The 27,624-nt window shown below is 49.0% G+C and overlaps 1 protein-coding gene across 2 annotated transcripts in view; it reads right to left on the bottom strand.

Moving 5' to 3' along the window:
- GGTA1 (glycoprotein alpha-galactosyltransferase 1 (inactive)) overlaps window positions 1-22,622 on the bottom strand; it is a 65,684-nt gene extending 43,062 nt beyond the window's left edge. For both annotated transcript variants that reach the window (XM_082842106.1, XM_082842107.1), the window contains exon 1: window positions 22,459-22,622. The gene's annotated coding sequence lies outside the window, so the exon portion shown is untranslated. The remainder of the gene's footprint in view (window positions 1-22,458) is intronic.
- Between the last annotated feature and the right edge of the window lie 5,002 nt (window positions 22,623-27,624).

Here is a 27,624-nt window from a genome sequence, read left to right as displayed (position 1 = left end):
ATTCAGAAAGAACGTCCCTCTCATAAACATCAAATAGCTCAGAAATGGAGGGAGAACGCCTAGATATGTGCCACGCTTACAAAACGTCATATGGGTCTGGGACGAAGAATGTGGCTTGCGAACCCCAGTTCAATACCATTGCCTCTGCCTTCCCTGTGCGTTTAGCACCTGGAGCTCCCAGCAGGTATCACCTGCCCTCGTCAGGGCTGCTGCCTTCTTCACTGAACTTCTGCTTTTCATTCCCCCCGGAGAGGCCGGCAGCTGCATGTGCCTTTCTGTTCTGCTTAGCACTTGGGGCTAAGAGGTGCGTTTAGGGTTTTTTCTCTCTGGGTGTGGTTTCCTAGCACTCACCAAGGACAGCCTACAGCCCACTCTGTCTGTGCCACGTGCCTGGTCATCTCCGCTTGCAGAGTTGACCTAGCACACAAAAAAGGAGTGGCCCACCTGGGGTATTCGTTAATGCTGTTCTACTAAATAGTCCCTGCTCTCCACCTTCATGGCAGGCTTTCGTTTCCTGGTCCCCTTGTGGTTGAGTAGGGCCATGTGACTAGTCCGATCAATAAGATATGAGATGGCCCACGCATTTAATTGCCAGGGGAAGACCCTCTAGGGCTCTCTTTCTCAGTGCCGTGAAGTGCATTCAAGGAGGGAACTGCTCCATCAGCCTGATTCCTTGAATGAGGAACACAGCCCCAAGCTGACCCAAGATGCCCATATTAACTAGAGTAAGAAATAATAAAACTTTAGGGAATTCCCTGGCGGTCCTGTGGTTAGAACTCTGTGCTCTCACTGCTGAGGGCCCAGGTTCAATCTCTGGTTGGGGAACTAAGATCCCACAAGCTGGGAGGCACAGCCAGAAAAAAAAAAAAAAGAAGACAAACCACCTTTATGGGTTTGGCCCCTAAGATTCCAGGGTTGTTTGTTACTGCAGCATACCATACTCCATCCTGACTAATACACTGCCCATCTCACACAGAATACGATACTCTCTAGATATTAATCTGCCCTCTTCCCTATAAAAATCTTTACCCTCCTCTTCAATGAGAGCCTTGCATAAACAAAGGAAAATGAAGTGGAGGCAAGAGCATCTCTCCAGTGTCCTGCAGAAATTTTTTCCTCCTTAGGTTTCAAAGATGGCTGAAGATTCAGCTACGTTTGAAAGGAATGAGAAGGAAGTTCAGCGTGTTATCTTCTGTGGCTTCCCTTTCCTATGAGATAGGAAGTTAGGTCACTCATGAGAACGTCTTGCAGGCTTGCAACGTGACAGCCACCCAGGTTAGGAGCAGATGCCTTGGGCACTGGGAGAGGACACTGACCAGGAATGAGGACACAGTGCCAAGCAGCTCTGCAACCCTGCTGGGGCTATAACCGAGCCAGCCATGCCAGCCCAAGGACAGTGGTAGGGATGGCAGCTGGCTGGATTCCTCCCCAGTTAGGGACTGTCTGGCCGGGGTAGGCGGCAGTGAGGGTGGCTAGAAAGACAAGGAGGGGATGTGGTTTCAAGGCAATGAAGGATGTGTGCTTTAACTGGCTGATCATGGGAGGGAAGGAGGTGGCGCTCACAGCATCCCTGTAGATTCTACTGGTATTTCCATTTTACAGGGAGGGTAACCAAGGCTCAGAAAGATGATATCTCTTGCTCAAGCTAAGGATCAGAGCCAGAACTAATCCAAGCCTGGCTGACACAAAAGCTTAGCCACCACCCAGTGCTCTTTCAGCCGGAAGACATTTCACTCCCTCTGAGCTCCCCTTAGCCCCTTATCAGGCTTCTTTTCTGCACCTTTACTTCTACCTTTAATTACTTACATATAATTACATATATCCCAGTCCAGACTGTGAGTTCCTGAAGAGCAGGAATCTGTACCTTATATAATAATAATAATAACAACAGCAACAAAGCAGGAACAGCAGCATATGCTACTACTTCTTGAATACTGAGCTGGGTTCTAAGCACTTTACACTCATTATTCAATTCTCACTGAGCTCTCTGAGAGGTAGGTACCGGAATCATCCTCATTTTACAGATGAGGAAGCATCTCAGTTCGGTTGAGCTGAAATTCAATCCCTAATATTAATATTGGGTTGGCCAAAAAGTTCGTATGGGTTTTCCGTAAGACGGTATGGAAAAACTTTTTGGCCAACCCAATATTTTAGTAACTATAGTTCAATTTGAGTCATTCTCTCTATAATCCTATCCATTTTATTTTTCACATTTAAAACATTCCCAGAAGGAGTCTATAGGCTCCCCCAGATGCCAAAGGAGTCCATAAAGGAGCACAATAAAGGTTAAGGACCCCTGCAGAGGCAGATGCCAGGATTCCAGAGGCTGGGTTCTGTCCCGCATTGTCCCATAAAACCCAGAGTTCCTGGCTGGGATGGGGTAAGGAACCCTATACCATCTTCATGCAACAGTGGGGAGTGAATAAGTGTTGCTTTATCCCATCCCCACAGCATAAATACATAAATAACATAACTACTTTGATTTCAGCAGTGTGAGCCCATGTACAACATTCATCATAATAAACAAGGCACCTGTTTCCCCAATTTAAAAAAACCACTATTTTTAGCATCCCGCGTGCTAATTAGAAAAGCATCAGTTGTTGATCACAAATTAGGACAACAGGAGGGCTTTGTAGCAGCCACCTCTGGACAGAATGCTGGCTGGCCCTACCCCCAGACAGTCCCTATTAGATTTGCTTTCATAGCTTCTGAGCGCTGGCTTGGTCCAAGCAGCACTCACAAAATGTCCCATACAGTATATGTTGAAGTTTTATACTTTATAAAACTTTTTGAAACTAGAATTTACTTAATTCCAGGCATCCAAACATGTACACTTGAATCAGAAGCAAGGCAGAGAGCTCTCTGGATTTCCGAAAACCGGGGCTATTATAGGAGTCAGGGATAAGGTAGTGGGGCCAGTGCCCTCTGCCCAGAGCAGACGGCTAGTTGCCCTCCTGGCCAGCTGGCCAGGGCTGAGTGCTGGGCCTCAGGACACCCGGGTGGCAGTCTGGCACTGCCCCCATGGGCTGTATGAACTTCCATAAATTGCAGGCTGTATCTGGGCCTCGGTTTTCTTATCCTCCAAATATGGGGCTGTACTAGATCCAAGTCCCGCCAATAAACAATAACAAAGCACCCACTCTATGCCTGGTACTGTGGGGAACGCAGAGATTATACAGACTCCCTAAGGAGCTGACATTCTAGTCAGGGAGCCAGGCCTGGAAGCAATTAACTATTATGCACAAGAGAAAGATTTAAGTGTGAGTGGCTGAGTGGGGATGGAGGCCCCGTGTTGTGTTCTGGGGCCACAGAGGAAGGACTAAGCCATGGTGTACGGGCTGTGTAGCAAGGCTTCCAAGAAGAAGAGGCTACATTTGAACTGGGCCTCAGAGGGTGAGTAGGAGTCTGGTGGGTGGGGAAGGGCACTTGGGTCGAAGAGCCAGCATCTGCAAACGCAGGGGCTGGAAGGGGAAGACCCCCAGTGGAGCCCAGTGTGGACTGTGGAGCTGGGTTTCCAGTCCTGGTCTCTCCATACATCTACTGCTTTGGAGTCTGGAAGGAACAGTCCTGGGAACCTGGTTTTTTTTGTTTGTTTTGTTTTGTTTTGTTTTTTGCAGTACGCAGGTCTCTCACTGCTGTGGCCTCTCCCGTTGCGGAGCACAGGCTCCGGACGCGCAGGCTCAGTGGCCATGGCTTGCGGGCCCAGCCACTCCGCGGCACATGGGATCTTCCCAGACCAGGGCACGAACCTGTGTCCCCTGCATCGGCAGACGGACTCTCAACCACTGCGCCACCAGGGAAGCCCCCAGAACCTGCATTTTTAACAAGCTCCCTAAGTGATACTGACATGCATGCAGCAGGTGTTAAGGGTTGAGAAAAAATAAGAATGAATGAAATGAATGAATGAATGAATGAAAAAATGAACTTGACCTCAGCCAAGTCCCTTCCTCGCTCAAGATGCCTACCCTTTGTTAAAATAAAGGTGCTGGATCAGCCTGGTGGTTTTCAAACTGTGTTCCAAAAAAACCCCAGAATCTCCCAAGTCCCTCAGAGACACAGAGAGGAGCCGGAGAGGCTGAGAGAACAGGACTCTGAGCCCCACCCACCCTTCTCTAGACCATCTCTCCTTTTAACTCTTTGCTGTTTTGTTTGTAGTAAAGGTTCCTTGGCTTCAAAGAACTTTTAAAACCACTGAATTGGATGATCCCCAAGAATCCCCCAAGGAGAAATTTAAAAATTTCTTGAGGGCAGCAACTTCTCTTTGGTGAGTATTTCTTGAACAAGTACGAACAGAACATAAGGCTGTTTATCAGAAGCAAGTTATCTATTTTATCATTGTATTTTAACATCTTTTGCTGTGGCCCAGAAATCAATGAGTGGAGAAAAAGGAAATGTGGTGTGACAACACAGTGGAATATTACGCAACGTTTAAAAAACGTTGTTGAGGAATAGCTGATACAATGGAAAATGAAGTAAGAAAATCAGATACGAAATTGCACAGAGACTATGATTTACACTGGATCTTATACATCAGAATTACTGGACATGTAGGGCAGCTCCTCAAAAAATTAAACACACACAGAGTTACCATACGACTCAGCAGTCCTACTTCTGGTTATATGCCCAAAAGAACTGAAAGCAGGGACTCAAAGAGATACCTGTACACCGATTCCAAGCAGCATTATTCACAATAGCCAAAAGGATGGAAACGACTCAAATGTCCATCCATGAGTGAATGGATAAACAAATGTGGTCTAGACACACAGTGGAATGTTACTTGGCCTTAAAAAGGGATGAAATTCTGACACATGCTTCGACATGGACCAAACTTGAAAACATTATGCTAAGTGAAGTAAGCCAGACACAAAAGGACAGATATTGTATGATTTTACTTAGATGAGGTACCTAGAGTAGTTGAATTCATAGAGACAGAAAGTAGAATAGCGGTTACCAGGGGCTGCAAGGAGTGGGAATTGGGAAATTATTTGCTTCATTGGTTGGAGACGATGGAAAAGTTCTGGAGATGGACACTGGTGATGGTTGTCCAACTTGTAAATGTACTTAGTGCTACTGAATTGTACCCTCAAAAAGGGTTCAAATGGTTTATGTTCTATTTTACCACGAAAACAAAACCTAGCTTCACGTGGTAAAAGCGGTGAATTCTGTGCAATGAGATTGTGGCAAAGGGATCACTTTATTCTTTCCACTTCTCTGCATTTTTCAAATGTTCTACAATGAGAATACGTTGTTTTTAAAACCAGACAAAATGCGGGAGCTTCCCTGGCAGTCCAGTGGTTAAGACTCCATGCTTAAAAAAAAAAAAAAAAGACTCCACGCTTCCACTGCAGGGGGGACGGGTTCGATCCCTGGCGGAACCCTGCCCGGGGAACTAAGATCCTGCATGCTGAGCGGTGTGGCCCCCATAAAAAACCGAAAACAAAAAAAGCAAAGCCAGATGAAGAGCGATTTAATTACATAAAACTAGTGGTTCTCTGGTACTTTCCCAAGATGCATTGTTGTCTTTTATGCAAATGTAAGCAATACTTTCTGTACTTAATAAAAGCAGCCAAGTTCAAGGATGCCATCTGAAGAATACACCAAGCTGCTCAGTCAAAATAAACTACAGGCAGCGCAGTCCCCCTTTCTAAGGCTAGTTGTTCTTGTCTATATTTAAATAAATTTCAAATAAAAAAGGAACCAAAACAAATCCTCTAACGAGCCTCCCAAGAAGCTGTCTGGCTTGGAAAAGCTCAAAGGCAAACTGAAGAGAGAAAGAAAAATGGGGAACAGCTGGTGTTTTTTTAGGACATTAACTCACTGCAGCTGGGAAAGTGACTTTGTCAGTGAATTTCTATCCCTTCTGCTTCTGGAAAACGTTCTCGTGTAGAATGAATTCAGAATCCAGGAGAGCCTCACCATCTGCATTCACTGCAAATCCACTTCCTCCGGCACCTCTCACCCCAGATAAATGTCGAACAAAGATAGAAAGACTATTGGTTTGAAGGGCAGCCAATGTGTCTGCCGGCCAGGGTGCCCTCTGCCCTAGGTCACGCGGGTCCACCTTCCTGGTGCCTGGGCCCTCTGCTCCGGGCTGGCTCAAGGGCAGACAGACCAGAAGGTAGCCTCCAAGATGAGCAGGCTGGGGCTACCCCTGGAGTGGCCCTTCCCTGGCTATGTGACCTTAGGCAGTGTCCTTTAGAGATTCCGTGTCCTTCCCTAGCCAGTGGGCAGAAGGGCACCCACCTTGCAGGGCTGCTGGGAGGGTTAAACAGTGCTGCTTGTGTGGAGTGTCTACTGAGATGCTGGATGCATAACAGGTGCTCCCAAGCTTCCTCCTTTATTTCCTATAAGTTCACTGTCCAAGACACATATGTGTCTTGGTGGGGCATTGGTACCATATGTGATTAATGCTGACTGGTGGATTACAGGATTACAGTCAAATGATGGGGTGGAGAGAGGCTCCTTCAGACCTGGGGCCCAGGGCCAGCCCTGGAGGAGACATGGGAGGGGAACCAGCAGTCCCGCTGTCCTGGGTCTCCCTCCCACACTGACTGGCCAGCACGGAGCCCTTTCACAAGAAGCCTGTGTGGGATCCACAGAGCAGGTAGGTGGGCTCCATATTACAAATGGAGAAACAGGGGCTCAAAGAGGCTAACTGTCTTAGTCAAGGTCCCACAGTTCGTAAACAGCCAGTCTGAGGGTTTTCTAAAATTCCCTTGGCGTGAAGGCAGAGGGGGGTGGGTCCCAGTACTTTCGGCTCTGCCACTGACTCACTTGTTTAGTTAGTTGTTTATCTTCTGTCTCTTTCCTTTAAAAAAGTTTTAAGGAACTTGGGGGTGGGGGAAGAGAAAGATTCTCTGGGGCACTAAGCTAGATGGGTCTCCAATCTCTGGGCTTCGGTTTTTTCATTTATAAAATGAGGCACTCCCTGCCTCGGGACCTTTGCACGTGCTCTTCCCTCTGCCTGGGACACCTTTTCCCACCCCCCTCACACCCGTCTACCCCCTCCCTCCGTGTCCTTTAGGTCTCAGCTCCAACGTCACTTCCTAAGGGAAGAGTCTTATTCTCCTTGTAGCTTCCTGTTCTTTTCCTTGAGGGCAGTGATCAGTCTTTGGACATATATGCATGATTATTTGATTAATATCCACCTCCCCACCAGATGGAAAGTTCCTTGCTAATCAGCATCCGGCTGAGAGGTGGCATTCAATGGTATTTGTTGTACATTGATTCAAGAAACGAGTTCTTCTCAGGGCTCTGCCAGTATCCAGCTCTAGGATCTTAAGAAAGTGCTCTAAAAAGAGGGGACATATGTATTATATATGTATAACTGAGTCACTTTGCTGTACAGCAGAAACACAACATTGTAAATCAACTATAATCCAATAAAAATGAATTTAAAAAATTATATTTGATTGCCCAAAAAGTTCATTCGTGTTTTTCTGTAAGATGTTATGGAAAAACCCAAACGAACCTTTTGGCCAACCCAATAGTTTCTTAAGTGGCCCAAATTTTCAACAATAAAGTAATTATTAAATATATTATGAAAACATTTGTACAATAAAGCATTACACAGTTAAAAAAAAAAAAAAGAAAGTACTCTTCCATCCCCGCCCACCTCCACCCCAGTCTCAGGTTCTCAACTACGCAACCTGGAGAGGTGAACTGGGGCACCGACTAAATAGATCTCTGCCAGCTCAGCTCACACATTCTATGATTGCGTTGTCTCCAAAAGAAAAAACAAACCAAACCCCAAACACCAAAAAGCAAAAGCCAGGGTGATTCCAGCATCCTCTATGACCTAGGCCAGGTTCTTACATCTGGGGGGTCTCAGTGTCCCTATCTACAAAATGAAGCATTTAGGCAAAATCTTCCAGCTCTTTCCACCTCCAACTATTCTAATTCCCGAAACGAAGGCCCCGCCCTCCCCTTGCCCTTCACCATGGACTCTACCTCAATCCAGGCTCACAAACAGGAAATGTGACATCTAGGAGCGGATGGGCCGCTTGTTTCTCTACAGCATGGGGGGCTGGCGGGGGAGCAAAGAGTCTGAACTTTTCCAACTAATGCCGGGACTCCATGCCCAAGACCTTTCTCAAGCAGTGCAGGCAGAGGGCGCTGCTGGGGTCTGGCTGGGCCTCCCATGCCCTTCCCGCCCCCACGTAACCACAGGGGGCCCCCGCAGCACAGAACCAGCAGATGAGCCGTCTTGGCGATGTTACCTTGTAACTGTTACTCTGATGCTTGACCCAAGGTGGTAAAAGCCGGACAGAGCCGAAGGTGGCGTGTAGGACTCCTGGGCTCCAGCGCAGGCCCTGTGTGACCTTAGGGGAGGCCCCACCCCTCTCTGGGCCTGGGTTTCCCCATCCATTGGAGTGAGAGGGTTGGACTGAGGGCTACGCCAGCTCCCTGCCTGCTCTGACATCTTTATGAAGGCAGTACGCGGCCCTGATGAAGGGTCCCATCATCTCACCCGTATGTGAGTCCCAGATCTCTCCCCTACCATGTGGCCCTGGGAAATAGCTAAACCTTTCTGTGCTTCCTTGCCTCATTTATAAAAAACAGGTTTCTGGGTGATGAAAAGGCAGGGCTCCTGTAAAGCTACTAGAACAGCGTCTGGAGTAAGTGCCCAGTAAGCGTGAGTTGTTCCTGTTTGATGATATCTCTGGTTTCTGAATCACTCCCCTTCCCAGTTTGCTGACTGTAGAAGGGCAGGCAGAACCCCGGCAGCCCTACTTGCCCGGTAGTGGCAGTTCACGCCCAAGCCCCATCCCTCAGGGAAAGCAAATCTGAATCTCAGTGTGGACCAAACACCATAGGAAAAGGGACCTATGCAGGGAAAGGCGGAAAAACCTACGATGCTGCCCCAAAGCAGATGGACTGGGGGCATCGGCTGCTCCCTGGGGCTGCTGGGCACCAGAGAAGGCCTCCAGCTGCACTGAGTCAGTAGTAGAGGGAGGGTCCCGGACCATCTCCACCTTGCCCTGGAGGGGGACGACCTTGTGGAGGAGGGCAATGAGATGCAGAAGAAGATGCGGATTGGGTTTATCTGTTCCTACTTCTGCCTGGAACCTCCCAGGGAAGAGGAGGCTGGATTCAGTCATCTCAGCCTCGAGAAGGGATGAGGATGACTCCCTCGGACAGCGCTGGTGGCCTCTCCCCTGGGGACATGGAGGTGTGGGCCTCACCATCTCCCTCCACTCCTCAGGGACCCAGGGAGGGTCCTGAGCCCCGCCTGGCTCAGTGTTCTCACCTGCAAAGGGAGGAGACTCCAACACCTGTTTCCACCAGCTGCTGTGAGTCTCAAAGCGGGGCTGCGGACAGATGCTGTTTGTTCCTCCACGAGGAGGGACAGAAATTGAGAGGAATTCACGTTTACGGTATTTTACCAAAGGACCGGTCCACGGGAGACCAGAAAGAAAGGAAGAAGGAAAGGATCGGTCTTTTACCTCACTGTCCTAAGGTGCAAAGCACGATGCAGGAGACACGTAGGGTCCCTGTTCTGCCTCCCTCCTAGGGCTGCCCCCACTTGGCTCCAGTGGGCTCTGTGTTCCAGGTGGAGCTGTGGGCGCCCATCCTGCTGGAACGACTCACCCAGGAAGACTTCCCTCCTTCACCCTAGAGCATTTCACCCAGCTGCAAATGCCACAGGCCTCAAAATATCTGCTGCCCCTGAACAGGCAGGGCCTGGCGCTCTCTCTGCACAGCTGGATGGGGCCAGTCACGGCAGCTCAAGGGAAGCCATGCTGCACTCAGTGTTGAAAGCTGTCCTCGGAGGAAAAGAATAAAACCGACGGTCCTAACAACCCGTGCACTGGCTTATACCCCTGAGGATGCTCAGTTGAGAATCCCTGTTTGGCTGCACTGTGGGGAAGGGACGCCTTTGTCAGGTACAGAGACTTTTTACACCTGAAGGGAACCCTAGGGGTCTCTGCTCAAACTCTTTTCTTTTATAGATGAAGAGGCTCAAGGAAACATGCACCCTTTGGGGATTAACGTATACACAATGCTGTATGTAAAACAGATAACTGACAAGGACCTGCTGAATGGCACAGGGAACTATACGCAATATCTTTCAACAACTTATAAGGAAAAAAGAACATGTGTGTGTGTGTGTGTGTGTATATATATATCTGAATCACTTTGCTGTACACCTGAAACTAACACAATTGTAGATCAACTATACTTCAATTAAAAAAAAAGAAAGAGGCACTTCATAGCAGAGGCAGGATTTGAACCCTCGAAGGGTCCTAGCCCTGTCTCTGCTCGTGCAGTTGATCCATGGTTATTGAGGGTCAGCTACATGCACGCAGTGTTCTAAGCACTGGGGATTCGGCAACGAACCACCCAGGAAAGTCTTCTGTTCTCACAGAGCTCACATTCTAGTTGGTAGTCATTAAAGACATAATTTCAGGTGGGGAAAAGGGTAACAAAGCCAATAAAAAGGCTGGCATGTTAGAGACTGCCTGAGGGCAGGGGAAGCTGCTGTTTGGGGGGATGGCCTATTTTCACGGGGTCCTCTGGAGTCCCCAAGGACCTCCCAAGCCAGTAGCATCCTGGAGCTGGCTCATGCTGGCTTGCAAGAGCCATTTGTTAAATTTTCAGGAACTTGGCGAGCAAGTTGTTAAACACAGCCATTATTAAAAATTAAATTCTATAAACTCACAACTAAGTGAATTACAGTAAGATAAAAGGTAATCATCAGGGGCTTCCCTGGTGGCGCAGTGGTCGAGAGTCCGCCTGCCAATGCAGGGGACACGGGTTCGTGCCCTGGTCCGGGAGGATTCCACATGCCATGGAACAGCTGGGCCCATGAGCCATGGCCGCTGAGCCTGCATGTCCGGAGCCTGTGCTCCGCAACGGGAGAGGCCACGACAGTGAGAGGCCCGCGTACCGCAAAAAAAAAAAAAAAGGTAATCATCAAAATTCATCACTTCCTAAATCAGAACGAGAAAGACAAATACCATATGCTAACACATATATATGGAATTTAAGAATAAAAAAAAATGTCATGAAGAACGTAGGGGTAAGACGGGAATAAAGACACAGACCTACTAGAGAATGGACTTGAGGATATGTGGAGGGGGAAGGGTAAGCTGTGACAAAGTGAGAGAGTGGCATGGACATATACACACTACCAAACGTAGGGTAGATAGCTAGTGGGAAGCAGCCGCATGGCACAGGGAGATCAGCTCGGTGCTTGGTGACCACCTAGAGGGGTGGGATAGGGAGGGTGGGAGGGAGGGAGATGCAAGAGGGAAGAGATATGGGAACATATGTATATGTATAACTGATTCACTTTGTTGTAAAGCAGAAACTAACACACCATTGTAAAGCAATTCTACTCCAATAAAGATGTAAAAAAAACAACAACAAAAAACCTTATCACGTCCTAATTGTCTTACTACATGCTATACCCTTGAGGTTATTTATGTCTGCTGTATCTAGACACAGTGGAAAATACTCTACAGCAGCATGCTCCCAGCTACTCCAGTAGCAGCTTGAAACTGGTCACAGTGGAAATATCTATACTATGGGAATTGGCAAATACCATGTATCAGGGCTTTCTTTTTTTTTTTTTTGGCCTGGCCATGTGGCTTGCAGGGATCAAACCTGTGCCCCCTGCAGTGGAAGCGTAGAGTCCTAACCACTCCACCACCAGGGAAGTCCCTGGGCTTTCATTTTTCAACTGGTCATGAAACATTTACCAGCATACCATGGCCTCCAGCTCTAATCCAGGCCTTCTGTGTTTGTGGGAGTCTGTTTTTCTGGGGAGAGTGTATGGTGGTGCAGCCCAACCCTCCTGGGGCTGTGTGTGAGGGCGGTGGCTACAGTCCTGTGGCCATGAACTTCCCTCTTCCTTTTTGAAGGCTTCCACAGCGAGGAAGCGAGTCTGGGATGTCTAAACAGATCTGTCAATTCCTGCAAAAGAACTGCTCTCCTCAGCAGTATTTAACAAGGGTCTGTACAATGGCGATGCATTCATTCCTCTGGTTTATTTTTGATAAGTTAAATCCTATCCTAAGTATACTGGGGAGGTAAAAATTTAAAGGAACACCCTGCAGAGAATCTGTTTGTGTAAAAGTGTGCGGTCACTTCTGAATTCCTCTAGATTTTCGTACGTTGGGTTTCTTCCTTCGAGAACATAACTGTTCTGATAACGGCAGAGTGACGTTACTATTACTTCTACCAATAATAATGATAACAAGCACCATGTCAGGCACTAGACACACAGGTTCTCTCTTAAATCCACGCCAACCCATTTACACACGAGAATGTTGAGGTTCAGGGGTTCAATAACTTGACTAAGGCCAGGCTGCCCCTCTGGAAGTTACCCAGAACACTTTTTTTTTTTTTTTCCCCAGTACGCAGGCCTCTCACTGTTGTGGCCTCTCTCGTTGTGGAGCACAGGCTCCAGACGCGCAGGCTCAGCGACCATGGCTCACGGGCCCAGCAGCTCCACGGCATGTGGGATCCTCCCGGACCGGGGCATGAACCCGCATCCCCTGCTTCGGCAGGCGGACTCTCAACCACTGCGCCACCAGGGAAGCCCCCCCCAGAATACTTTTCCCTCCCATAGCTGTGGTCCTGTGACTCTCCTTAGACCTGTAGGATTCTGTGACACTACTGGACCCCCTATCTCTGGTGACTTTGGAGGATTTTGTGACTTCTCAGCTTAGCGTCAGGAACCCTCTTCCACCACCAGAGCAGAACGAACCGAACACTCCTCCTGGTCATTCATCTGCACCTGGAATGCAGGAGAGTGACCCAGGCCTGGTCAGCTTTGCATCATAAGGAAGTAGCGCTAAGGTTCCGATGCCAGTGAAATGTTACAGCAGCTCCAGTGGCAGCAAAAGCTACAATTAGCTCCTGTTGGGAGAGCCTAACTGTGTGGTCTGTTGTCCAGCCTCTACTGGTTCTGCGCAACTTGCTTTTCCAGCTTCCCCAGGGATACTGTGAGCAACAACAAAAGATGCTTCCAATGCGCGCCTCCTCTGCCCCGGTGAGCCGTGAGCTCCCTCGGCTGCCTGCAGCCAGGACTCCTGACCGGCGCCTCTTCTCAGGTGCTTCTTAATAGACCAGCCGCAAACATTTACTGAGCCTTTTCGTGCCAGGGAATGAATTCCTAAGCACTCAGTTTGCACATGAGAACATTAATTCCCCCTTCCTCTGCACAGCTCTGGTTAACATATGAAAATAAGAGTTTGCCATAAAAATACCAATCTACAAACAACCATCGATCAACCGAGAGCACATCCAGACCCAGTCCCTGCTCTCCGGGAGCCATATTCCCCTTAGAGAAACCCCGCCCTTGATTTTGCAAAGTGTCGTGTCGCTCCCCACAGATGCCAGGCAAGTTCCTCTCGGAGACAGCTGGCCGGCCGCTTGAGGACTCGTGGTTTCCCTGACGGAGGAGAAAGGACAGCTGCGCTTCTGCCTGCAGATGCTACCAAACACAACCTCACCCCGCTGGGCAGCTGACCCATTGCCCCAGGCTCGCTCCCTCCTCGGTGTCGCTCCAGACACCAGGGCCATCTGGATTCTGGAACGGCCATGGGGAAGATCAGGATGATTGCTTCTCAGAGCCTCCTCCCTGTGCCTGAAATACTCTTCCCTCTTCAGCCTCTAACCCCTGCAGGCTGCAGTTTGAAGGTCGCTTCCTCAGGGAAGCCCTTCCTGACGACTTGCCCCGATAGCTGCAGGCCCCTGTGACCCTCCACCCCGTATTTCTCCTTCTTGGCTCTCTCTGTGCACTTGGCTGTTGAATGACTGTCTCCCAAGCTAAATTCTACCTCTGCGCGGGCAGGGATTGTACCTCTCTATTCACTGCTACTCTCAGGTGTCTCGCAGGGCACGTAGCAGACGCTCAATAAATTCTGGATGCTTTAACAATGAGTGAATGAAGTTCCGGCAGCTCAGTGAATGTTGAATGAATATGTGATTCAAAGCATGAGTCTTGGCAAGAGGTGTAACTTTTAGAACCAGTTCCTGGTACCCAAACTCACAAATGGGGGCTCAAAACTTGATCCCTCTGCCCAAAGCGGCTGCTTCTCCCTTGCACATTTTTAGTTTGAATGTTCACTTCCTGGTGGTTTGGACTCGTCTGCATTTTGTTTAACAGCAGATATTGCTCAGAGAGAAGTCGGCCAGATCATAGCCTTGTATCGTTTTGTTGACGGAGAAGCTGAGGCTCCGACAGCTCCTGCTGCTGGCAGCACTAGCTTCAGTGGGGCGAGACGAGCTCACCTTCAGCCCAAAGCTCCTTTTAGTGTCCCTCCCACCCCCCATATGGGGCCAAGTCCAGGGCACGTGAAGCAAGTCTACAGAAGATAAGAACACCCAGACTGGGAAGGAGTTTGAAACTTTTATTAAGAACTTAATATAAGTCCCTTAATCATAAGGGACTTCCCTGGTGGTCCAGACTCCGCGCTCCCAATGGAGGGGGCCCGGGTTCGATCCCTGGTCGGGGAACTAGATCCCACACACATGCCGCAGCTAAGAGTTCGCATGCTGCAACTAAGAGTCTGCATGCCACAACTAAAACCCAGCACAGCCAAATAAATAAATAAATAAAACTAATTACAAGACCTTACTCTCTCTCTCCAACCTCTTCCAGCTGCTACTTTTCACTCTCTCTGGCTAATTCTGGGCTGAGCCAGGCAGGAGCCCTCAGCTGGGCTGGGCATGGATCTGTGCCCCAGCACCCTGGCCCCCCTTCAGAATCACCTTCACTCCCCCTGCCCGCAGCCCACTGGAGTCTCCAAGCCAAATTAGGTGTGGAGTCAAGACTGGGCTTTCATGCCTCAGTTCTGCCACTTCGTTCTTGAGAGACTTTGGCCAAAAGATCAAAACTCTAAGCCTCAGTTTCCCCACATGTAAAATGGGGGGAATAACTCCTGCTTTGCCTACTTCACAGGGCTTCTGTGAGCCCCAAGTAAGGTGGATATACGATCTCACCTGTCTAACTGTCCACTAGCATAGGGACCTCTGGTAAGAACAACTCTACAGTATTTTTCCGTTCCCTCCAGGCTCTTGCGATCAACCCATAGCCAGCCGACCTCTTCCAGGGCCCAATCCTCTATCCATCCTCTCAGCCATGCAACCCTCTTGACCACATCCTTCTAGAAATCCTTTCCCCCTCTGCCTTCCCGGATGTGCTCCTTCTGTCTCAGATCACTCACTCTCCAGTTAGGACCTGGCCCAAGCAGCAGCTCCACGCTTTCGCCTGCCCTTCACATCTGCCCACCACACACGGCCTGAGACAGGCACTGCAGGAAAGACAGGCCCTACACCAGCTCCCTGGAGAACGCCTGGGTGCGGTTTCCCCTGGGACACAAAACGTAAGCACACTGCCTCGGGTCTCCACCCTGCTGCCCTTGCCACCTCTCCTTTAGAGACTCTGTTTGGCAATAAGGGCAGAGCCCAAATCCTGGCAAGAGCCACAGCCTGACCGTAGGCAGCTGAGGTCTGTGGCCTCCACGCCAGCGTTGAGACAAGGTGAGCAGATTAGTTCCTTGGCTGGAGATTTCGATGACATATTTTTACTTCCCCTTTTTAGAACTGCAAGGACTTTATTTATTTATTTAGATTTTTTTGATGTGGACCATTGTCAAAGTCTTTATTGAATCTGTTACAATATTGCTTCTTTTTTTTTTTTTTCTTCTTATTGCTTCTGTTTTATGTTTTGGTTTTTTGGCCGTGAGGCATGTGGAATCTTAGCTCCCCGACCAGGGATCGAACCCGCACCCCCTGCATTGGAAGGCAAAGTCTTAACTACTGGACTGCCAGGGAAGTTCCTGCAAGGGCTTTTATAAATAATTGAGTTAAGTATACTAAATGATGACCCCTTTGCCTTCAGTCCACAGTCCAAATGTACTTTTTTTTTTTTTTTTTTCTGCGGTATGCGGGCCTCTCACTGTTGTGGCCTCTCCTGTTGCGGAGCACAGGCTCCGGACGCGCAGGCTCAGCGGCCACGGCTCACGGGCCCAGCCGCTCCGCGGCATGTGGGATCTTCCCGGACCGGGGCACGAACCCGTGTCCCCTGCATCGGCAGGCGGACTCTCAACCACTGCGCCACCAGGGAAGCCCTGTACGTTACTTTTTGTTTTCCCAGACTGGCCTACATGGCCTCCGTCTCGCAGGACTGAGGGTGAAGCTTTTATCAGCAGACCTTTCAGCCCAGGCTGAGAGGGGAGGTATTTTGCCCCAGGTCTGACAGGCATTAGGGTGCAAACTCAGGCAGTGGGCCTCCAGAGGCCACTCTTAGCCAGCAGCGTGGGTCAGGTAAAGAGCACTGTGGTCATGTGCACAGTGTGCTCCAGCAGCTTATAGTCGAGGAGGGGAGGAATGATGACATGCGACAGAATGTATCTGGGGTGTGTACTGCAGGATGCCCAGAGACCTGGCGGGAGGAAAGGGAATGCCTAGTTCATGGGGGGCAGGATGAAGAGACTGCCATCTCAGAGAGGGTGATGGTTAAGCTGGGTCTTGAAGGATGAGTGAGATTCTGTGAGTAGGTTTGTGGGGCTCTTGAAGGATGAGTAGGAGTCTGTGAGTGGGCTTGCAGGGGAGGCGGAGAGGGTGTTCTAAGCAGAGGGAGCGGCATGGGGAAAAGCCCAGAGCGGGTTTCAGGAATTGCAGTCATTCCCTCAGGCTGGAGCAGAAGTTCCAAGGGGTGGGGTGGTGAGGGATGAGAATTTCAAAGACCTTGGATGTCACCTAAAGGGACATGTGCTTTATCCTGAGAGCAGAGGGGAGCCTTGGAAAGATGGAAAATGCCAATCAATTTGGTGTCTAGAAAGAGGACTTGGGCTGCAGGGAGAGGGTGTGCGGGAGGGTGCGAGTCTGGAGCAGAGAACAGGGAGCACACAGCAGCAGGGTCCAGGTTGAAAGAGCTGCACACCAACTCAGCAGGGGCAGCTGGGTCAGGGGTGGGGGCGGGGGTGATGATGCCTAGATAGAGGGATATAGAGACTTGAAAGGCCATTGCCATGCTTCAGGAAAGGGGAACAATGGTACCAAAGAGCAATGTGATGGGGATTAGTTTGGAGAGATAAAGATAGGTGGGGACCTGTGTGAAGGAGTTTCTAACAAATATACGTGGACTGCTGTTCCCAAGTATCCACTCCAGGCCAATAGGTAGAGGACATATATCTCCGTCCCACTGACTTTGGACTTGGTCATATGACTGGCTATGACCAAAGGAATATGGGTAGAAGTGATCATGAGCCAGTTCAGAGACTTTAAGAAGCTTCACATCATCTCTTTCTTCCTCCAGCTCTCACCATAAAATAACATATAACAGGTAGAAGCAGCAGCTTCAGCCTGGGTCCTGGGAGGAGAAGATACAGGGAGCAGATATTCCGGCTGGCTGGCACCCAGAGCAGATCTACAAAACCATGCAGTTGCAACTGCCCTCCAGCTGACGTGTAGTGTGAGTAATAAATAAACCTTTGTGGTCATAAACTACGCGTTGGGGGGGGGGATGTTTGTTATGCAGCAAAAGCTAACTGATATACACTATATATATGAGATGAGATGGAAGCAGGTGGTGAAGAACCTCACATGTCATGATTAGGAGTTGTCCACATGGAGAGTCAACAGAGAATTTTGTAGTTGATGAAGCTTCTCCATCTTTTTTCAAAGCCAACCCTCCCCACTCCCTCCTACTCCTCCCAGCACCTTGCTGTATTGGCCATTCCTTCCCTCTCCTGGACTAAATCCTTCCCCTGAGCCTATATCTCACTTATCTTTTCCATCCTAAAGTCCTTTTCTTCACCCTGTCTTCCTCCAACTATAGCTCAATCCCTCCTCTGACTTTCTCAAACAAACTTCTTCAAAGAGTTGACTCTACTCACCATCTCCAGTTCTTTCTCTCTCACCTACCAGCAATCTAGCTTACCTGCCCTCCACTCCACCAAAACCACTCGCAGTATATTTCAGTAATCTCCTAATTGCCCAGTGCAACCCAGTCTTTATCTTCCTTGACTGCTCCACACCATTTAGCTTGGAACTAAATTCAGTATCTCCCTGCCCAACCTCAGGCATTCCTCTTTCCATATTCTTTCAGCTAGTGGCACCATCCAATGACCCACGACAAAAAGCCAACAGGAGATAATGAATTCTATTCTGGATTTGTCCAGTCTGCAGTGTCTTTGAGACATCCAAGAAGAGATACCCAAAGGGCAGTTAAACACGTGACTTGGGGGGCTTCCCTGGTGGCGCAGTGGTTGAGAGTCCGCCTGCCGATGCAGGGGACACAGGTTCGTGCCCCGGTCCGGGAGGATCCCACATGCCGTGGAGCGGCTGGGCCCGTGAGCCATGGCCGCTGGGCCTGCGCGTCCGGAGCCTGTGCTCCGCAACGGGAGAGGCCACAACAGTGAGAGGCCCGCATACCGCAAAAAAAAACCCAAAAAAAACAAGAAAAACATGTGACTTGGGAGCCTACAACAGAGATCTGAACTGGAGGTAAAGATGATTGCTATACAGGTAGCATTTAAAGCCATGAGCATGAGTCAGCTTGTGTATTTATAGAGCACAAGGACCAGATCTTTAAATCTCAGTTGATATATAGAGAGCTCTCCCGAGCTCGTAAATTCCTATTCCTAAGGTCACAATTCCAGCCACCATTTGGTTCCTTCCCTCTGGAGTCATGGCTCACAGTGGCCTCCACACCACCATCTTGTTTCATATTCTTTGCCCCGATCTTGTTGTGTTCCTCAAGAACTCTTATAATTCCATCATAAATACAGAAGGTATAGGGGCTTCCCTGGTCGCGCAGTGGTTGAGGGTTCGTCTGCCGATGCAGGGGACACGGGTTCGTGCCCCGGTCTGGGAGGATCCCACATGCCGCGGAGCGGCTGGGCCCGTGAGCCATGGCCGCTGGGCCTGCGCGTCCGGAGCCTGTGCTCCGCAACGGGAGAGACCACAACAGTGAGAGGCCAGTGTACCGCAAAAAAAAAAACCCCAAAAAACAGAAGGTATAAGACACCATTATCCAGGCACTAAAATGGCTAAAATAAAAAAGACAGGGCTTCCCTGGTGGCGCAGTGGTTGAGAGTCCGCCTGCTGATGCAGGGAACATGGGTTCGTGCCCCGGTCTGGGAAGATCCCACATGCCGCGGAGCGGCTGGGCCTGTGAGCCATGGCCGCTGAGCCTGTGCGTCCGGAGCCTGTGCTCCGCAACGGGAGAGGCCACAACAGTGAGAGACCAGTGTACTGCAAAAAAAAAAAGTTTAAAAAAAATTTAAAAGACAGACAATACCAAATATTGTCAAGGATGTGGAATAATTATGTCGTATACATAGCTGTGGGGATGTAAAATGGTATGCTCTATGACCCAACAATTTCACTTCTAAGTGATAACAAATGACCACAAAAGATTTCTACCAGAAATAATAGTCCAGGGACTTCCCTGGTGGCGCAGTGGTTAAGAATCGACTGCCAATGCAGGGGACACGGGTTTGATCCCTGGTCCGGGAAGATCCCACATGCTGCGGAGCAACTAAGCCTGTCCGCTACGACTACTGAGCCCGCGTGTCTAGAGCCCATGCTCCGCAACAAGAGAAGACACTGCAGTGAGAAGCCTGTGTACCTCAATGAAGAGTAGTCCCTGCTTGGCAAAACTAGAGAAAGCCTGCACGCAGCAACAAAGACCCAATGCAGCCAAAAATAAAAAAGAAAGAAAGAAAGAAAGACTAGCCCAGATTGGAAATAACCCAAATATTCATCAACAGGAGAATAAATACGCAAATGATGGTATATCCATAAAATGGAATACGACTCAGCACTGAAAAGGAACAAACTACTCATATACACAATAACACAGGTGAATTTAACAAACATCAGGTTGAGTGAAATAAGCCAGACGTGAAAGAGACACACAGTATGATTCCATTTATGTGAGGTCCAGGAGCGGGCAAAATTAATCAATGGTGAGGAAAATCAGAAAATGGCTGCTTGGAAGGGCAGGAGGAAAAGTCATTGGAAATGGGAACTTTCTAAGATGATGCAAATATTTCATATCTCATTTTGGGTGGTGGTTACATAGGTGCAAACAGCTTTCAAAACTTGTTGAACCCAATACTTACCGTCTGTGGATTTTATCATATGGAAATTATACTTCAGTTAAAAATTAGGAAAAGAAAATAATTCTAAAGTGTCTAGAAAATAAAAGCTAAAATAAAGACAATGTACAGGGCAGAAAACACATTCAGTTCAAATATATCAATAATTATATTTACGCTGTGAATGCACCTATATTAATGTCCAGCCTCCCCCTTAACCCAGCCCCCCTTTCGGCCATTCTCCCCTCACCCTTGCCCCCATCTCAATGACATCTGTCCATTAGCTGTTCTCTAGCCATCATGAGAGATGATGTAATGCAAAGAGCAGAAGCCTTAGAGCCAGACAGAGCTGCTTTCAAATCCCCCCTGCAATTTAGGAGTTGAGTGCCCAGGAGCGAGTTACTTGACCTCTCTGCACCTTCATCTCCCCAACTATAAAGGAGGTCGATGACACCTGTTGGGCTGGGCTAAGAAAGGGGCAGTGTGCTGACTAGTTTCTGGGGAACCTAATTCTTTTGACCTCAGCCTGTGAAACCAACTTGCATGTGAAAGGCCCACTGAAGGCCTGGAAAAGCTCAGAGGATGAGACCCCTGGGCTTCTTCTCCCTCAAGGGTAGGGAGGCGGCCCTGGGGCCCTGGAGTTAGGGTCTAGGCTGGTTGGTGCTCAGAGGTGAGCCGGTGGCTCAGAGCCACCAGGGCCAGGAAAAGGCATTGCTGACCTAGGACTAAGGAGACAGGTTTCCTGGCTAGGCTTGGCGACTGGCGGATCTTGCCCAAATCACTGTGCACACCTCTAGATTTAGTTTCTCCACCAAAGATGGCCAGATCAGACTGGATCTGAAGAATCTGATACCAAAAACAGCCTCTGGGGTTTCCTAATATATAGAAGAGGCAAAGGCAGAACTGAACCGGTTCTGCCTGAAAGAGGGAAGGTAAGGACCAGAGCCCTGCCGCCTAGGCTCCCCTCCCCCACCATGGTGCCCCTTGAGCGAGGACCCTAGGCTTCTCAGGGGCAAAGTCTGAAATCTCCCTGACCAGGTAAACCCTAGGGACTTTTTCAGCTCTGCCTTATTCAGTCATTGCGTACCTGTTACATGTAACAATAACTGGGAATCTGCACCTGCCCCCCAGCCTGGTAGGCGAGGCAAGGTACACCCAGAATTAACTCCGAGCAAGGTAAAAAGTGCTGAGTGTAGCCAAAGAAGTGCAGAAGTACAACAGACCATCCACATCCTTCCCCTACGTACACACGCGCGCCCACACACGCACATACACAGCCCCTTGGCGCTTGGCATTTCTTTACTCACTGCAGTATCTCTATTTCGTAGTTATGGAAACTGAGGCTCTCCCTGGGAAAGGGTTTCCCAGCTAGGAGACAGCGAGGCCAGGGCTCCCCCCACCCTCACCCCGTACTTCCTGCCCCCTGAGACCCACCTATTTCTAAGTAAATGAAGGAGGCAGCAAGGCCTGCTCAGCGGCCAGAAGGAGCGCAAACCACAAGCAGAGCTACAAACGCAGCCGCCGGGGTCTCGGGTCTCTCCTGGGGGAGGAGCGAGCTCGCCGACAGCCTCCGCGCCTCCCTCCCTCCCTCCCTGGCCCGCGGGAAGATTGGGGAATCTCAAGTCGCTCTGCTTTCTCTCTTCGCGCGCTGACATTTTTTTCCACTTTACTGTTTCTTGGACGCCTTTCAAGAGTTTGTGCAATCATTCTGTTTAGCTGTTTTTCTGCCATTTTCAAACGCGGAGTGGTGTCCCTTTGAGTGGGAACGTGGTGGTCTGAAGACCTGAAGGGCTTCGCCTCCCATCACCCCGATGCAGCAGGCCTGGTAGCTGCCAAAGTTACAACGTTTGAAACTTTCCCGGTGCTGGGTGTTGGGTTGCTCCTCGGCTCTCTGAGCTCCCCGACCTCTCCCGCTCCGTGCCCCGGCTCTCGGGGGTTCCTGCGCCCCTCACTTCACCCTCCCAGGCTCCCCCTTCCCGGAGGCATCCTCTTCCCATCTGGTCCTGGGCGATGGAGCCCTTCCCCCATCCTGCTCCATACACGGGGGCAGAACCCTCTCTCCTTTCGAGACTACCTCGGTGGTCCAGCTCCGCGCCCCTTGAGCCTGCCCTCTCCCGCCTCCACCTCGCGAACCCCGTGGGAAGCCCACCCCGCGGCCCTTCTGGCCCGAGTCTGGAAGGCTGGGCAGAGGCGGGGACAGAAACGGGGTCGGAGTAGGGCGCAGTGGTAGCGACAAGAACAAAAGCGGGGACACAGGCAGGGCAGCAACACGGCAGGGCCAGCGCGGTGGCCCGTCCTCTCCCCGCGCCGCCCTCACTCGGCGCCCGCCGCCCAGGGCCGGGCCGGGCTCGGCTCGCGGCCTCTGGGGGCTCGGGCGGCGCCCCGCGGGACCCACCTGATCCGCAGAAGCTGGGCGCGCTCGGGGCTGACCTGCGCCTCGGCTCCCGGCCCCGGCGTCGTCCTCGGCTGCCCGAACAGTCGGCGCGCTGCCTCTGCCCGAGCCCGGCGGGGCGTGCCGGGGCGGGGTGTGCCGCCTGCGCTCGGGCCGGCCGGCCGCCGGGCGCTCCTCCGGGGCGGCGGGCAGCGCGCGGCGGGCAGGGGCGCGAGGAAGCGGGCGGGCGCTGGGCAGCGGGCGGCGCGCTCCCCGCTCGGCCCGGCCCGCGGCTGTTTGTGCAGAGAGGGTCCCGCCCCGGACACGGCGGCTGGGAGGCCGGGCGCGCGAGTGCACGACTGCCGGTGTGCGTGTGTGTCTGGTGGCGGGGAGGCGCAGGGGGTGTTTGTTTCATTTTCACTCAGGCAGAAAAAAGCCTGAAACCAGCAAAAAAAGAAAAGAAAATCCCTGGTGACCGTGGCTGGGCCTCTTTGCCTTCCCGGGCCTGCACGTGGTGGGGGAGGGGTGGGGGAGGGGTGGCGGGGACCCGGAGCATCGGAGGGTGGGGTGGGGTCTGTCTCCCCTTACCGCAGGAAGGGGCCCCGGTGCCCTGGCGCCCCGCCAAACACGGAGGGAGCGGAGAGCCTGGGAGGTCTGATCTACCATTTGTTTCCTGGGGAAGGAAGGGCGCAGAGGTAGACAGCGACAGGCCTGCGGGCTGGAGCTGCCCTCGCTGGAGCCCCCCCACCCCCCCGCCAAGTTCTGAGCTCCCCCCGACCCAAGTCCTCCAAGTCCTGAGCTCCCGACTGGAGGGGCTGGTCACTGGGCACCTAGCGCGGCCCCTGCCCGGGTTTGTTCGCAGACTTAGTGGTCTTTGGGCCCAGAGTTTCTCAAACAGAACTCTATACACGCCCTGGGGTTCTCTACTAGAATTATTTTAGAAGGGAACTAAAGAAAAAAAAATCTATTTCAGAGTTTGTGCTTCTGTGGCCTGTATGACAACCATTCACTTTGGTGAGTTGATGCAGGTACATCCGGCTCATTTAGTCCTACACTGGTAACCACGACGGTCACCTCACTTCTTGGGCTCCCAGACCATCTATTTTGCTGGTGCAAAACTCAACATTTTCTTTTGCCAGGATCATCTGCCATTGAACTTCAATTTCAGAGACTAAGAAATTAGCTTCTCAAGTATTTTAATGCATTGGAACTATAATTTGACACCATGAAAATGGCACAGAGCCTGGGTGTGGTGTATCATTTTAATTGTTTCGTGCTAATGAGAAAAGAACAGAGGCCTGATTGAATACTTGAAGGATACACAGAGGCTGCAGGGGGCCAGGTGAGGTCTTGGAGCTTGGGAGAACAAAGTTTCCTGATGGGCGCAGTGGAGTAAACAGTGCGAGAATTGAATCATCAACCCCACACAGTGGCTCAGGAAGGAGGAGTTCCATGGCAATCAGTACAATAAATACTTTGCAAAAGCATAAAATGCTCCATGATTGTCTTTGGAGAAGTCACTTGTAATAGTTCATTCGTGGTGAGTATCACTGTAAATATACAATGAGTGATGTCATACCAAGTGTATTATTTCCCAATTTTCATTATTGCATTTGAGAATGCATTGTTTAAATTGCTCAGCCCATCAAACTGGATAATAAATGAGTTTGTTTTTTTTTTTAAAGGAAACTATGACAGTAATTCTAATCCTAAAGATGCTACCAGAAAACTACTAGAGCTAATCAATGAATTTGGTAAAGTAGCAGGATACAAAATTAATGCACAGAAATCTCTTGCATTCCTATACGCTAATGATGAAAAATCTGAAAGAGAAATTAAGGAAACACTCCCATTTACCACTGCAACAAAAAGAATAAAATACCTAGGAATAAACCTACCTAAGGAGACAAAAGACCCGTATGCAGAAAACTATAAGATACTGATGAAAGAAATTAAAGATGATACAAACAGATAGAGAGAGATACCATGTTCTTGGATTGGAAGAATCAACATTGTGAAAATGACTATACTACCCAAAGCAATCTACAGATTCAATGCAATCCCTATCAAACTACCACTGGCATTTTTCACAGAACTAGAACAAAAAGTTTCACAATTCATATGGAAACACAAAAGACCCCGAATAGCCAAAGCAATCTTGAAAAAGAAAAACGGAGCTGGAGGAATCAGGCTCCCTGACTTCACACTATACTACAAAGCTACAGTAATCAAGAGAGTTCGGTACTGACACAAAAACAGAAATATAGATCAATGGAACAGGATAGAAAGCCCAGAGATAAAACTATGCACATATGGTCAACTTATCTTTGATAAAGGAGGCAAGAATATACAGTGGAGAAAAGACAGCCTCTTCAATAAGCAGTGCTGGGAAAACTGGACAGCTACATGTAAAAGAATGTAATTAGAACACTCCCTAACACCATACACAAAAATAAACTCAAAATGGATTAAAGACCTAAATGTAAGGCCAGACACTATAAGACTCTTAGAGGAAAACTTAGGCACAACACTCTATGACATAAATCACAGCACGATCCTTTTTGACCCACCTCCTAGAGGAATGGAAATAAAAACCAAAATAAACAAATTGGACCTAATGAAACTTAAAATCTTTTGCACAGCAGAGGAAACCATAAACAAGACAAAAAGACAACCCTCAGAATGGGAGAAAATATTTGCCAACAAAGCAACTGACGAAGGTTTAATCTCCAAAATATACAAGCAGCTCATGCAGCTCAGTATCAAAAAAACAAACAACCCAATCCAAAAATGGGCAGAAGACATAAATAGACATTTCTCCGAAGAAGATATACAGATTGCCAACAAACACATGAAAGGATGCTCAACATCACTGATCATTAGAGAAATGCAAATCCAAACTAAAATGAGGTATCACCTCACACTGGTCAGAATGGCCATCATCAAAAAATCTGCAAACTATAAATGCTGGAGAAGGTGTGGAGAAAAGGGAAACTTCTTGCACTGTTGGTGGGAATGTATATTGATACAGCCACTATGGAGAACAGTTTGAGGTTCCTTAGAAACTAACAATAGAACTACCATATGACCCAGCAATCCCACTATTGGGCATATACCCTGAGAAAAACATAATTCAAAAAGAATCATGTACCTCAGTGTTCATTGGAGCTCTATTTACAATAGCCAGGACATGGAAGCAACCTAAGTGTCCATCGACAGATGAATGAATAAAGAAGATGTGGCACATATATACAATGGAATATTACTCAGCCATAAAAAGAAATGAAATTGAGATATTTGTAGTGAGGTGGATGGCCCTAGAGACTGTCATACAGAGTGAAGTAAGTCAGAAAGAGAAAAACAAATACCATATGCTAACACATATATATGGAATCTAAAAAAAAAAAAGGTTCTGAAGAACCTAGGACAGGAATAAAGATGCAGAAGAAGTGCATCTATAACTTTGTTATAGAGCAGAAGCTAACACACCATTGTAAAGCAATTATACTCCAATAAAGATGTTAAAAAAAAAAAAAAGGCTGTAATTCCCCATGCTATACAATACCTGTTCCTTGTTCCTTAAAAAAAAAATGAAAAAATTGTTCTGAAGAACCTAGGGCCAGGACAGGAATAAAGACGCGGACATAGAGAATGGACTTGAGGACACGGGGAGGGGGAAGGGTAAGCTGGGAAGAAGTGAGAGAGTGGCATGGACATATATACACTACCAAATGTAAAACAGATAGCTAGTGGGAAGCAGCCGCATAGCACAGGGAGATCAGCTTGGTGCTTTGTGACCACCTAGAGGGGTAGGATAGGGAGGGTGGGAGGGAGACGCAAGAGGGCGGGGATATGGGGATATATGTATACGTATAACTGATTCACTTTGTTATACAGCAGCAACTAACACAACAATGTAAAGCATTTATACTCTAATGAAGATGTTAAGAAAAAAAAAAGATGATGACCCAGGAGATGAGACATGTAGAAACATCACTCTGCTACCATTAAACTTGATGCAAGAGATTTGATTTCAGCAACACATCATCAGTCACATTAATTTAATGCTGTTAGTTTGGATTTTTTTGGTTTTGAGGTTGTGTTTGTATCTACGTAGAAGTTTTGTTTTGGTTTTATGGTTTGTTTATAGAGCTCTGAGCATGAGGACTTCCTGCTTAATTTCAGGTTTATACCTATTTCAGTAACAATAAAATAAAAATAATTTAAGTCAATACTATGGATCTGGAAGGGTTTTTTGTTGTTGCTGTTGTTGTTGTTTGGTCTTGTTTTGTTTTGGGAGGAGCTATATATAGTTCTCAAAATCTAACTGGCAAATCCAGTGACTGGATCGCTGAGCTGGAAAACAGCTTGAAGATTACATACGTTAGCTTTGGGATCAAGGCTTCTAGGTTTAAGGCCTTAGATGAGTCATTCTTCCCGTCTGAGACTCTTTACATCATATACTGAACGGGAATAAGATGACTAGTTCATGGGAGGAGCAAAATCAAAATGGGACAAGTGTTAGAGAAAAGGCTTTAGAGCCTACAGGACCATCACCGGCGTTCGAGGAGTTCACGGAGGCGAAGTGCGGGGCAGGTAAACACAGGTAGCTCGATCACTTGCTAGGCTTTGCTCCAAGCGCCTCGAACACACGTGAGCTCACTTCATCCTCTGCACACCCTAATCACATCCCCATTTTCCAGGGAAGAACGCCGAGGCACAGGCAATTTAAATAATTTTGTTCAACCTTCTCTCTAGGTATGACCAAAGTGCTCTGGGGCCAGAAGACCTTCCTCCCTTACCTCCTTCATTCTTTTAACAAATACTTACTGGGACCCTACTATCTGTCAGCCCCTGTTCTTCAAGCTGAGGACATCCAGGCAAACAAGCGAGACAGCATTATAGCCCTGGAGGAGTCTGCAGCCCAGACATTAAACCAAGACCCACCCAATCAATGATTTCAGGACCATTGTGATCAGGGCTCTGAGGGATAAATACAGGGTGCACAGGACCCTGAGACCAGGAGAAGGAGGAGTTGGCTAGATGAAGACTTGAGGGAGAGTGACCCAAGCAGAGCCATGTGCAAAAGTCTCTAGGTGGGAGGAAAAAGAGCCATAAGTGTGTGCTGGAAAGCTTAGCATCACTCTAACAGTGTAGGGTTGGTGCCAGGATGGATTATTGGACCACGGG

The sequence above is a fragment of the Leucopleurus acutus genome, assembly GCF_964270905.1.
Source record: "Leucopleurus acutus genome assembly, chromosome: 7".
Classification (NCBI taxonomy): Eukaryota; Metazoa; Chordata; class Mammalia; order Artiodactyla; family Delphinidae; genus Leucopleurus; species Leucopleurus acutus.
This window is presented reverse-complemented; position numbering and strand designations above follow the sequence as displayed.